The sequence below is a fragment of the Bemisia tabaci genome, chromosome 2 (genome assembly GCF_918797505.1).
Source record: "Bemisia tabaci chromosome 2, PGI_BMITA_v3".
Lineage (NCBI taxonomy): Eukaryota > Metazoa > Arthropoda > Insecta > Hemiptera > Aleyrodidae > Bemisia > Bemisia tabaci.
In genome coordinates, this window is record NC_092794.1 from 34,936,997 (window position 1) to 34,949,881 (window position 12,885).

At 41.2% G+C, this 12,885-nt stretch overlaps 1 protein-coding gene across 1 annotated transcript in view; it reads right to left on the reverse strand.

Moving 5' to 3' along the window:
* The window catches only part of Inx2 (innexin 2), a 109,926-nt gene that overhangs the window by 79,840 nt on the left and 17,201 nt on the right, over nt 1-12,885 (reverse strand). The window lies entirely within an intron of this gene.

Below are 12,885 nucleotides of genomic sequence, written 5' to 3' on the forward strand. Positions count from 1 at the left end.
AGAGTATAGTGCATCCCGTGTATACTGTTGCTTTCTATTTCGAGATATACATCAGCTCTACCATTTCGAGTTACGTGTACGGATCATTTCATCCTCCCCCCCCCCCCCCCCCCATTACAATATCGCTCCGTGACGTCACCACTAAAATCGTCTATTTTAAAAACCGGCGCTCCGCTTCGCTCCGCGCCGGTTTTTGGGGGGCTTTGCCCCCCCAGGACGCGCGCGTCTTTTCAGGGTCGTCTACACATCTAGTTTTCCTTCTTTTTAAGTGTCCCGCGCATCCACTAGTCCAGTCAATTTAGCTCTAAATAAGGGTCATCTGGGAAAATCCATATATAGAAGGTTTTTTTGCGGAAACATGTTGCATTAGGCTACCAGAGCAACATATCAAAAGTTTACCAAAATCGGCCGTCCGCTAAGGCCGCCATCTTGAAAAAAGGGGGGCGGGGGGCCAAAATACGCCGCCGGCGACCGGTTTTTAGCTTATATCTTGAAAAATATCGATCCTACGGAAAAATGCCACTGAACCTTTTAAAAAGATCATCAAATTTCCTATCAGAAACACCATACATTTATCAAGTTGCAACTTCTGGTTCGTGAGATATGGCGGTAGTTTCCTGCGGCTAGGAAAGTCAAATCATGCGAGAAATCACGTTTTTTCAACAAAATCTGTAATTATCTTAAAAACGGCGAGTCTGAGGCCAAAAAGTGTGCTCACCGGAATGAAAGAGCATGAAATTTTCATGCTAAAATGCCTATGAACTCACTAGGGGGTCCGCCCCCGGAGCGCTATGCGGTCCGAACCAACGGCGGCTACTACGCGGTGAGGCCAGAGGGCTCGGCTTGGCCGCGCCATGAATTGTTGCGGTCCAAGATGAAACGGCTTCATTTTTTAGGTAGATTTACCGCAAGGGTAAGTCATATTATCCATTTAAATATGTGCTAATTTCCTTTCATCATGAACCCCCCCCCCTCCCCCTTTCGGTCATGCATGTTGTTTTGTTAATAAATGTCAACGGTCGCGCTTGAAGATAATGTTATTATTTTATGCTTTCTTATTCAAATTAAATTTGTCAAACAACAAATCTTCTTTTTTCAAAGTAACTAAAAGGAAATGAATTAATACAAATTATAGAAATAGGAATAAGACAAGCATTTCTTCGTTTATTACCTTAAGCGGTGGAATTGTTTATTAATACCTATATGTTGAAAAGCATGATGGTCTTGAAGGTTCAATTGCTTTTGATGGATACGAACAAAAAGCGCAACAGATTGTACAAACAGCGTTGAAATGTGACGACGTTATAGCTTTAAGAAATGTCCTGCCTTAATTTCTTTTGAGAACACTCCTCTATCCGTGGCCCAAAACTTGCTTCTATCTATAATGAAAAGAATGAGGCGCGTTTGATTTGCTTGCTATCGAAACACTTTACTACAGGGAGTCAAGTTAAAGTATCTCAAGCAGAGGACGGTGCGGATACTCTCATCGTAAATGAAGCTATCAGTCTGCCGACAGGAACGAAGAAACAAGTTGTTATCGTTGGTAGAGTACCTATATTGAGAGAGTATGGCCACTTGGCCCCATGGAGAGACTTTTAGGACCCAAAAATGGCGGTGCTTTGTTTTGGTTTTTGTGGATAGGAGGGGGGTCATTGCCAACTTTTGACGGTTTTCACCAACCGCACTTGCTGCCAACCTTACTACGTCTAAGATAATTTTTCTCAAAAATTGCACACGATTAGCCTTAAAAATATGTAAAGAATCGCAATAGTGCATTGGGGTAAATTTCTCATTACGATAAGCAAAGAAAACTACAATTTGAGTCATTTTGCATCACATTAATTTATGGCGTCCGCCATTTTTGGGTCCTAAGGGCTCCATTCAGCCTAAGATGGCTGAGCCAATCAGAGGTGGTAACACCGGTGGCCATACTCTCTCAATATAGGTACTCTAATCGTTGGTGAAGACATTGACCTCCTTGTTCTAATGATAGCTTTGACGCCTGCATCAAGCGACGTCCTATTACTCAAACCAGGTAAGGGCAAATATGCAGCCCAAATGTTTAGCTCAAATCAATTGCGAACATCGAATGTACATTTGAAGAAGAGGATTCTGTTCATCCATGTCGTCAGTGGATGTAATACTACTTTAGCATTTCGTGGCAAGGGCAAAGGCAAAATTAAACTGTTGGAAAATGTGGCGAAGTCTCTTGTATTGCTGAGAAATTTGATGAAACCGACTGCACTCAAGATGAGCTTTGTTAAGCGGGTGAGCAACTCGTTCTTTTGCTGTATGGTGCTGAAAAATCAGTTACTGCTTTGAACAAATGCAGATTTCAATGTTTTAATCGTGCTTTGGCAAGGCAAAAACTGAGGTGAAACTGCAAACGTTGCCTTCAACTTCAGATGCGTGCAAACAACACTTCTTACGTGTATATTATCAAGTTCAACTCTGGAGAGGAAGAAAACGGAATCCCAAGGAATTGGGGTGGAAATCTTCGGAACTCAGGCTTCTTCTTGTGCCTATGCTCAACCCGCCTGACCCCCCCCCCCCCCCCCCCCAAGAACTTTTACAAATCATCTCATGTACATGTTCGAAAGGCTGTAGTAACCGCTGCTCTTGTAAGAGAGCTGGTCTACCATGCAGTGACATTTGTCTACATTGTTCCGGCTTGGGATGCAGCAATCAAGCAGAAACACTGATCGAAGAGGAAGCAGAGGATGAGTTTAAACTCCCTCTTTCTATATTTTGTATTAATTCATTTCCTATTAGTTACTTTGAAAAAAGAATATTTGTTGTTTGACAAATTTAATTCGAATAAGAAAGCATAAAATAATACATTATCTTCAAGCGCGACCGTTGACATTTATTAACTACTAGCCGCTGTGGCTCGCTTCGCTCGCCTCGCGTCTAGCCGGGGGCTCCGCCCCCTGGACCCCCGGTCACTCGCTTCGCGAGTGACTTACGGCTCGCAAGCGAGCCGTATTCCGTGCCGTAAATGCAAAAAGATGATAAAGTACTGTAATCCAATAAGAACTCTTCTGAATACATGAATACGAGAGGCATTCCTTCCTAAATTAGTTTACCTGTTTTCAGTTCCGTAATGATCTTCCTTGTAAATTTTCAAAAGAAAAACGAAATTACGCGAAATTGCCAAGAAGCATTATGGATAGTTTTCCTGTAAGGGATTTTTCTTCGGGGGGGGGGGGGGGGGCATTAACTGTGAGTTAAATAAGGCGAAGTCCCTCCGGAATATGACAATGTAAGCCCTGCGCACTTGGTATTGGCCAGGAGGAGTAGCTCACTGGCGTCCTCCAGGACTCCAGCCAACACCACGCCAAAGCTACAGACTTAAACAATCATACGTCGGGTGGCGCCAGTAGTAGAGAGATTTAGGACTTAAGAAAAGAGACAATTTCGAATGTTACATGAAAAAAAGCATCTCATGCATTTGGCCATCATATAAATGGATGTATTTTCAAATGAATTTCGCGCAAAAGTATGAACGAACGGGGTACAAAACGTATTTCCTTATAAAAGAAGGATTTTCGGTTACTCGGCACTGACCGGCAAAATACATGTAAATTTGGAGTTACTCCTCCTAGTCGTTAGCTACTCACTCAAGGAACATTCTGCGTAAAAAATTCGAGTGAATTGTTTGAATGTGTAAATTATTAGACTCATTAATTAGTATACGCACTAAAAAGAGACAAACTTCATGCACAGGACGCAACAATCTCGCACATTTGCACCCAGAAAATATGAGTAGAAATTGTGTAGAACGTTTCTGGCGAAAACAGGTGTACAATAGCCTCGCACTGGGTTGGACACTAAAAAACCGAGGATATTCCGTAAAAAAAGAAAGGAAAGAAAGTATGAGTAGAAATTGCTAAATATCCATTCATCGACTGGCGCGGCCGCAAAAGAACGTATCTCGCGAATACAGAGGCAAAATAGTATCACTCAATATCGGACACTCACAAATCGGAACTGTTCCGTGAAAAAAGAAAGAAAAATTGAGCAGATATTGTTAAGTACCCATTGATCAACTAACATAACCGTAAAAGAACGTATCCGACGAAAGCAGATGAGCGATGGGCAACCTCTCAAAAAGTCGCGAGATTTCGAAATCTAATCAGTGTTGCTCTCGAGATGCAGGATGCAGCTAAGTTGGCAGCGTACACGAATAGACTGATTTTCGGAGCAACTCAGAGGAAGCAATTCAAAGGAAGCAATTCAGTCCTGAAAACATTTTGTTTCCTGTTTTTTCCCACGGTTTTCCTTTGCTCTTCGATAAAGGTAGCTGATGTAGGGGTAACGGGAGGGACAAACATAATTCTGCATTGGTAAGGAAGAACACCGTATGAGTCTTCAGACGTTGCCAAATTTCCCCTGGAAAACCACTAAATTTCAGGAAAATTTTTGAAAATTTTGGATACTTTTGTTTTTAATTTGATCTAAAACGTCTGAATATTTCATGGGGAAAATATTCATAATTTTCCTCAAAAATAAACATTTTATCAAAGAAAATTTGGCAACTCCCGAATGTTCATATGTCGTTCTTCCTTAGCACGGCAGAATTGCAAACACTACGCTTTAAAAAAGAGACCATTTTCGGTTTTCTTCAAAGTATTCGGACATAACTCCAATAAAAATACAATGAGAGGATTAGCGCGAGGTTTGGATGTCGCTCCCTGGTCGGAAAATCATGTTTTGACTCGTCTGCCGACAAAATCTCGTCAAAGCGTTCAAGAACAGCTGGGCCTGGACAGTCAGGAGACCAGGCGGCAGCAATAGATCTCAATTCGTCATCCTTTTTTCCCTTCCTGCTCGGCCTAGTGGAGCTCCAAAAAAATTGATGAAATTTCTCTCATCGGGTTCGATTTCAACTTTCTCAGTAAATTTACGCTCTGCTAAAAAAGTATATTACAATGAACTAAATTTCGTCGTGATATGTTGATAAGTAACGGAAATATCGTTCAGCAAGTTATAAATGCAGCAGTTGTGGTATCGATCTTAGTGTACCGTAGAATCATGTATTTTCATTAGTTTGACCACCATTCTGCTCAAAATTTCACCGCGAATCGAAAAATATACACTGTAAAAACAATTTCCGAATGATAGAAAAAATTGCATTTTTATTGTCTTTAAATTTTGAGGGTCAGATTTTGTTTGGCATATGAGACAATAGGGCTGCGATCCCGTAGCGAGCAGTCTCGGGCTCGAGGGTTGTTAGACAAAAGGACGGGAAAACCCATGTCATCGCACCGCTTCGACAGTTTTATGGAACCACGTATCTGGGGCGGCTTCCTTTTATTCAGACAGAGCAGTGCTGAGACTGAGTCCGAGTTTGACCTTCGGCGTTGGGTGAAGGCTGTGTAGTAGTAATATGGAGAGGGGTCTATTTGCATCTCTCAGCGGTTTACACAGATATGGCTGAAAAATTGGAAATTCTCATAGTTTTGCGAGCATCTAGGAGCTAGAAGCTTTCAATCGACCCAAAAATCGTAAAAATCGCCCCGGTAGATCTCTCAAAATAGGCGTTACAACAGGAACATAACCAATTCCCGGGAACTTAAGGCCGGAGGGGGGTGGATTTGGCTTTAAGAGCGTCTCAGGAAGAAGAGTCTGAAAAATTTGGAAGTCTGACAATTTTGCGAGCATCTAGAAGCTAGGAGCTTGCGGTCGACCCAAAAATCGTAAAAATCGCCCCGGTAGATCTCTCAAATTAGGCGTTACAACGGAAACATACCGCAACTCTCGGAAACTTAAGGTCGGAGGGGGGTGGATTTGGCTTTAAAAGCGTCTTAAGCGAAAGAGGCTGAAAAATTTGGAAGTCTGAAAATTTTGCGGACATCGGGACGTCAAGGGCTTTAACCAGAGTCAAGCATCGTCGAAATCGGTCCGGTAGAACTCCAGAAATAAGCGTTACAGTGAAACCCCCAACGATTTTATTTATATAGATACAACATGCATGACCTAAAGGGGGAGGGGGGGGGGGGGTTCATGATGAAAGGAAATTAGCACATATTTAAATGGATAATATGACTTACCCTTGCGGTAAATCTACCTAAAAAATGAAGCCGTTTCATCTTGGACCGCAACAATTCATGGCGCGGCCAAGCCGAGCCCTCTGGCCTCACCGCGTAGTAGCCGCCGTTGGTTCGGACCGCATAGCGCTCCGGGGGCGGACCCCCTAGTGAGTTCATAGGCATTTTAGCATGAAAATTTCATGCTCTTTCATTCCGGTGAGCACACTTTTTGGCCTCAGACTCGCCGTTTTTAAGATAATTACAGATTTTGTTGAAAAAACGTGATTTCTCGCATGATTTGACTTTCCTAGCCGCAGGAAACTACCGCCATATCTCACGAACCAGAAGTTGCAACTTGATAAATGTATGGTGTTTCTGATAGGAAATTTGATGATCTTTTTAAAAGGTTCAGTGGCATTTTTCCGTAGGATCGATATTTTTCAAGATATAAGCTAAAAACCGGTCGCCGGCGGCGTATTTTGGCCCCCCGCCCCCCTTTTTTCAAGATGGCGGCCTTAGCGGACGGCCGATTTTGGTAAACTTTTGATATGTTGCTCTGGTAGCCTAATGCAACATGTTTCCGCAAAAAAACCTTCTATATATGGATTTTCCCAGATGACCCTTATTTAGAGCTAAATTGACTGGACTAGTGGATGCGCGGGACACTTAAAAAGAAGGAAAACTATACTTCTATATATAGATTTTCCCAGAAAAATGCTAGATTGACTGGACTACACCAAGGGAAGGAAGTGTATTTCCCGAAGTGGGATTTTTGTAGTCATAAAATCGTACGTCTGTAAGTCATTGTGTAATCGATAGTTTTTTTCCAGATATTTCCTTTCCTTGGGCCGCTGTGCCACGAATAGTTCTTGCAAAAACTTTCTTCACCTGACCCACTGTGCGACGCGCAGTTTGTCCAAAATCTTCCTTCCCCTGAACCACTGAGCGACGAAAAGCTTGTTCGAAAACTTCTTCCCCCTGACCCACTGTGCGACGAGAATTTTGTCAAAAAACTTCCTTCCCCTGACCCACTGTGCGACGAAAATTTTGTCAAAAAACTTCCTGCCCCTGACCCACTGTGCGACGAAAATTTTGTCCAAAAACTTCTTCCCCCTGACCCTTTGTGCAACGATCAGCTTGTCCAAAAACTTTCTCCCCCGACCCACTGTGCGGCCCTGCTCCGGCCGGCTCCTCTCATGCCACGCACCCCTCGCCTAAAACTTTCAAAGCTCGCCATTTTTAAACGGCTCGGCCGATTTAGCTCAAATTCAATTCCAAACCAGTCCTAGGGGAGAACTACCACCCGTAAAAATTTCAGCTCAAAATATTCGTTTTCGCTCGAGTTATCGGGTGGACAAGATTTGACCTCCCCCCACTTTCGAGTCCCACCCCTCCAAATCTATTGCCTCAAATTTCAATTTTTTTTCGCAGAATAGTAGTTCTAATGAGTTTCTACTAAATGCAAGAAAATTGGTCAAAATATCTTTCAACGTAAGACAGATATAACTACTGAAAAATCGAAAAATCTTAAAAAGGCGGAAATACATGCATACATACATACATATATACATACATACGTATATATATATATATATATATATACATATGTATATACACATGAATTTGAATTGCATATATTTTCGTGATCTACGACCCGTGATCGGTGCTCTTCAAAAGGTTTCGGGTCTGGGTCCGACATCATGGGAGAATGCAATAGTGTATTTTCTTCGGAAAATACACTAAAAATGGCGGCCAATAGCAAGGGTAAAATGGCCGACTGGATTTCAATGTCATTTTTTCCTCATTCTAGACCCACTCAAGTATATTCCTGCCAAACATGTTTATACGTAAGGTGGAACGCCTGAAAATTGATATAGTAAAGGAAATCAGCTTATGGCAGCCATCTTGGAAAATGGCGGCCAAAATACGGGGAACCATGGGAGATCCAGCTTGAGTCTCGACGGATTTTCATTCTAGGTACCTGAAAATACATTTTCACCAATTTTCATGCTGGTAGCCTAATTTGAAATTTTTTGGTGATATTTGACCCTAAGCGACCCCACTATAGACCCGGTTCGTCATTTAAGGGTTAATCGAAATCAGAAAGTACAGGAATACTTAACTTAAATCGAAACCGGGAAATCCAAAATCGGCCCATCCCTGTCCAAAATACTGACCCCTAAAGGTGGGGGATAGAATTCCCTTTCAAAAGTATCAAGTTCGCTAAACTGACGTGGAGAGTAGGAAAAGGGACCTTTTCAAGGACAATAGGCCATACGGAATCCGAATTTGGGGGTTGCGTTGTCCCTGGAGAATTTTCTGATGGGACAAAGGGGAGCCCTGAGCTTATAAATTTGATCAGTGTGGTGTGTCCCATAAGGGCAGCCTATGGGGACAGAGGGATGCGGGACCCTCAAATTCAGACTTCCTTCCCGTGTAGCAGAGGTTGCAACAACTTGCAACAAAATCGTTTGATACTTGCAAATAATAGATTGATGTTCGGACTGCCTACTCTTTCTTCCGAAGGATCTATCATTGTTGGAATTTGTTGCAATTTAAGATGAGACATGTTTCAACTTAAAGGTATTGCTGGTTGCCTCTCTTTTGATTTCACGGAGCGCGAGAATAATGCAAATTGTTGGTATGGAGTCGAAAGAAGTTCCAACCGCTCGACAGTGTTGGAAAGATCTATAGTAAAAACATGAACTTTCAATAATTCTACCGACGCTAGAAAAATTCGAAAAATTTGGCACGCTGTTGAAAATCCACATTTTTAGCGTCTAGGCAACGTTGGTAAAATCAAGAATTTCCGAGATTTGCGGCGTTGATGTAAAAATCCATACTTTTCCAGAATGGGGTAACACTGGTAAAAATTGACACTTTTCGATAATTTTGGCAACATTGGTAAAACTTTAAATTTCCGTGTCCGACGTTAAAAAAATTCCGAGACTTCTGGAAATTTCGAGGCGTTGCATATCCGGACTTTTTGAGAATTTTGGCAACGTCTGTATTATTCGAAATTTCCACGTTATGAAAATCAACCCTTTTCGTGAAATTTGGCAAAGTTGCGGCAAAATTCAGAATTTCCGCGAAATTTGGCATTTCTAAACATTCTGTCAACGTCGAAAAGTTGCAAGATTCATCGAATACAATTGCTGTGAGTTGCAACTTTTCATCCAATCAGATCGCCGAAAATTAGCTCTGATACACGTAAAGTTGACAGAGAGTTAGCAATGCAACTTCGTTGCGACTTACTATTTCAACTTCTTGCAACTTTCACATTGAAAAATGCTAACTTGGGTTGGAATCGATAACTCATGAAAACATCTTCTCCGAATCAATATGTCAGTTTGGCGAACTTAAATTTCCTCTGCCCCCTACCTTTAAGGATAAGTATTTTGGACACATATGGGCCGATTTTTGATTTCAAGGTGTAAAGAGCGACGTCAATAACGGCAAAGTTTGGGTCCGCGGGGATTTTTCTGAAATCAGGCCCAAACGATACCTTATGATACCGTAAAACTCTGGTAAAAATTTTTGCTTGAAAATACGCACGGTTTTTGAGAGAGGGGAGAGGGCAATGTTACCAAATCGCCATCATTCTAGACAGCATTTTTACAGCAGAAAAACGGTGACAATGAACAAAAAAGTTACGACTTTCATGGATTTTGGCTGTAAATTTTCTTATTGGGCCCCCGTACATACAGGGTGTCTCACGAAAAACGAGCCACCTTGAACATCTGCCGAACGCGTCGGAATTTCGAAAAACGGTATAAGACGTGTTCGTTTATATCAAGGGGGACACCTTTTGGCGTATTCGACATTTTCCCAAACCGCGGGAGGGGCGCGGGGCGGGGGGTGCCCCACCCGTAAGTCGAACTTTTCAAATGGCACCCCTACTTTTTTATTTCAGAAATCAATTCTACGCCAAAAAACAAGCTACCCTGTCCAAACTGAATGTAAATCGGACAATTTTTCAGTGATTGAGAGAGTTTGAAACATTTTTTTCATGCTCTTTTCAAAAATTTCCCACGCCCAATGGAATTGCTGTATCAAACCAAACTCTCCGCCAAAAAATTCTTAAACATTGCACTTTCGATAAAAAAAGAAAAAATCTGCTGTACTCGAAATCTGGAGCACGCGGAGCCCTTCTTTGCGACATTAAAATTCGTTATACCGAACATTTCCGAGGGGCGCTCATCGGGAGGGAGTAGTAAGTCTTAGACAAGAATAATTAATCTTTTTTCTGAAGCATAAGAAACCGTGTCCATGAAGAAGCAGTTAAGTGGAAAAACAAATGGATTAGCTTTTTTTTTTTTAGGGGGGGGGGGGGGGGGTCAATGACTTGAGCCGGACCTTGATACTTCTGAGGACGCTATTTTTCCGCGGTGCGTTGTTTTTCTACTTAACTGCTTCTTCATGGACACGGTTTCTTATGCTTCAGAAAAAAGATTAATTATTCTTGTCTAAGACTTACTACTCCCTCCCGATGAGCGCCCCTCGGAAATGTTCGGTATAACGAATTTTAATGTCGCAAAGAAGGGCTCCGCGTGCTCCAGATTTCGAGTACAGCAGATTTTTTCTTTTTTTATCGAAAGTGCAATGTTTAAGAATTTTTTGGCGGAGAGTTTGGTTTGATACAGCAATTCCATTGGGCGTGGGAAATTTTTGAAAAGAGCATGAAAAAAATGTTTCAAACTCTCTCAATCACTGAAAAATTGTCCGATTTACATTCGGTTTGGACAGGGTAGCTTGTTTTTTGGCGTAGAATTGATTTTTGAAATAAAAAAGTAGGGGTGCCATTTGAAAAGTTCGACTTACGGGTGGGACACCCCCGCCCCGCGCCCCTCCCGCGGTTTGGGAAAATGTCGAATACGCCAAAAGGTGTCCCCCTTGATATAAACGAACACGTCTTATACCGTTTTTCAAAATTCCGACGCGTTCGCCAGATATTCAAGGTGGCTCGTTTTTCGTGAGACACCCTGTTTAACTGTGATCAGTTTCTAAAATTTTGGTCGCACATTGGTCCAATATGAGGAGAAATCGTGGACAAATCAGGATTCTTTGTCAAATTTTTAAAAATGGAGGTAAAATCGTCCGTCTCCTGCAGTTAATATGACTAATGATGTTCTTATCGGTCCTCAATGCATTAAACTGTGTTAAGTTTTACCAATTTTCATCGTACAATGGTCTAAAACAGGGGAATTAGTGGATAAATTAAGATCCTCTGTCAAACTTTTTGTAAAAATGATATAAAACTGTTAGTCCTCTGTGGAGTTCAGATCCCGGATAAATTCTCATGTATTTAATTTTTTTCAATTATTACTGTATGCCAGACCATATTGTTTATAAAACTTTGTTATAGATTAGATTTTGTACTGTAATTTCAATAAAACATGCAAACATTTAAACACAAATAAGGAAAAAATGGAGAAAAAATTTTAAAATAATTTAAAAAGTCATAAAAAGAATTAAGAAAAACAGCAAACAACAGAAAATTTTTAAAAAAACAGAAAACCAAAAAACATTGCAAAACCAAATACAAAAAAAAATTAAAAAATCATAGAACAGAAAAGAATCAGAAAAAGAGAAAAAGTTTAAAAAACAGAAAAGAAAAGAAGAAAAATTAAATAATAAAACAAAGGTACAAAGAACAAAAAACATCATCAAAGATTAGTACCGTAACTAGGTGAAGAAGCTTGTTTATTACTTTTAATCCAATGTAGAAGCAAATAATGCTACAAAATCTTATCTACAACAAAGTTCTATAAACAATATGGTCTGACATACAGTAATAATTTAAAAAAATTAAATACATGAATTTTTCCGGGATCTGAACTCTACAGAGATACTCTCTCTCGGGATCTAATGTAAAACTGTTGACTCAACAGTTTTACATCATTTTTAAAAAGTTTGACAGAGGATCTTAATTTATCCACTAATTCCCCCGTTTTGGACCACTGTGCGATGAAAATTGGTGAGGCTGCACACAGTTTAATGTAGTGAGGACCGATAAGAACATTATTAGCCATAAAAACTGCAGGAGACCGACGATTTTACTTCCATTTTTAAAAATTTGATAAAGAATCCTGATTTCGTCACCGTCCAGGCAAAGTATCACGAGCGCCATGCGACCTTTAAAAATTTCCGCCGCCATTTTATTTTTTTACTGAGAAATTGCTGGTTGAATCTGTTCGAAAATTTCACTAAATTTTATCGGCAGCACAAAGAAAATTCGGTGTAATTTTCGGACAGCTTCGTTGAACAATTTCTCTGTAAAAAAATATAATGACGGCGGAAATTTTTGAACGTCGCATGGCGCTTGTGATACTTTGCCTGGAAGGTGAAGATTTGTCCACGATTTTTCCCCATGTTGGACCAATGTGCGACCGAAATTTTAGAAACTGAACACAGTTGTATGCACGGGGGCTTGTGCCAAAGAACGGTCGTTTTTGGCGTCGTTCTTAAAGTTCAATTTTCGCCCCCGCGGTCCGACCTAAATGAACCAAAAAAATTATCACGTACAATAGGTCTGGGCCACTGTTAAGGTCGGTGGGAGAGCAGAATGAACAAAGCCCGATTTAACGACACAAACTTTTATTCTATCCTTCACAGAGCACACAGACCGAATAATCATCCCGACGAAACGCTCTCTCATTCCTCACCAACTCGTTGCTTCCCCCTCCAGTGATCAGCCGAGCAATCCACTCCTCTGATTGGCCAGGGGAACTCCTCGAGTGATGCTTCAAAGCAAACTCGAAATTTCCCCGGCCAACAGAGCAGCCGTGCCAAGTGAACAAAGGAGAGGCAAGCAAGGTCAGGGAGTCGCTGTACTTGACGGCCTCCCTGTTTA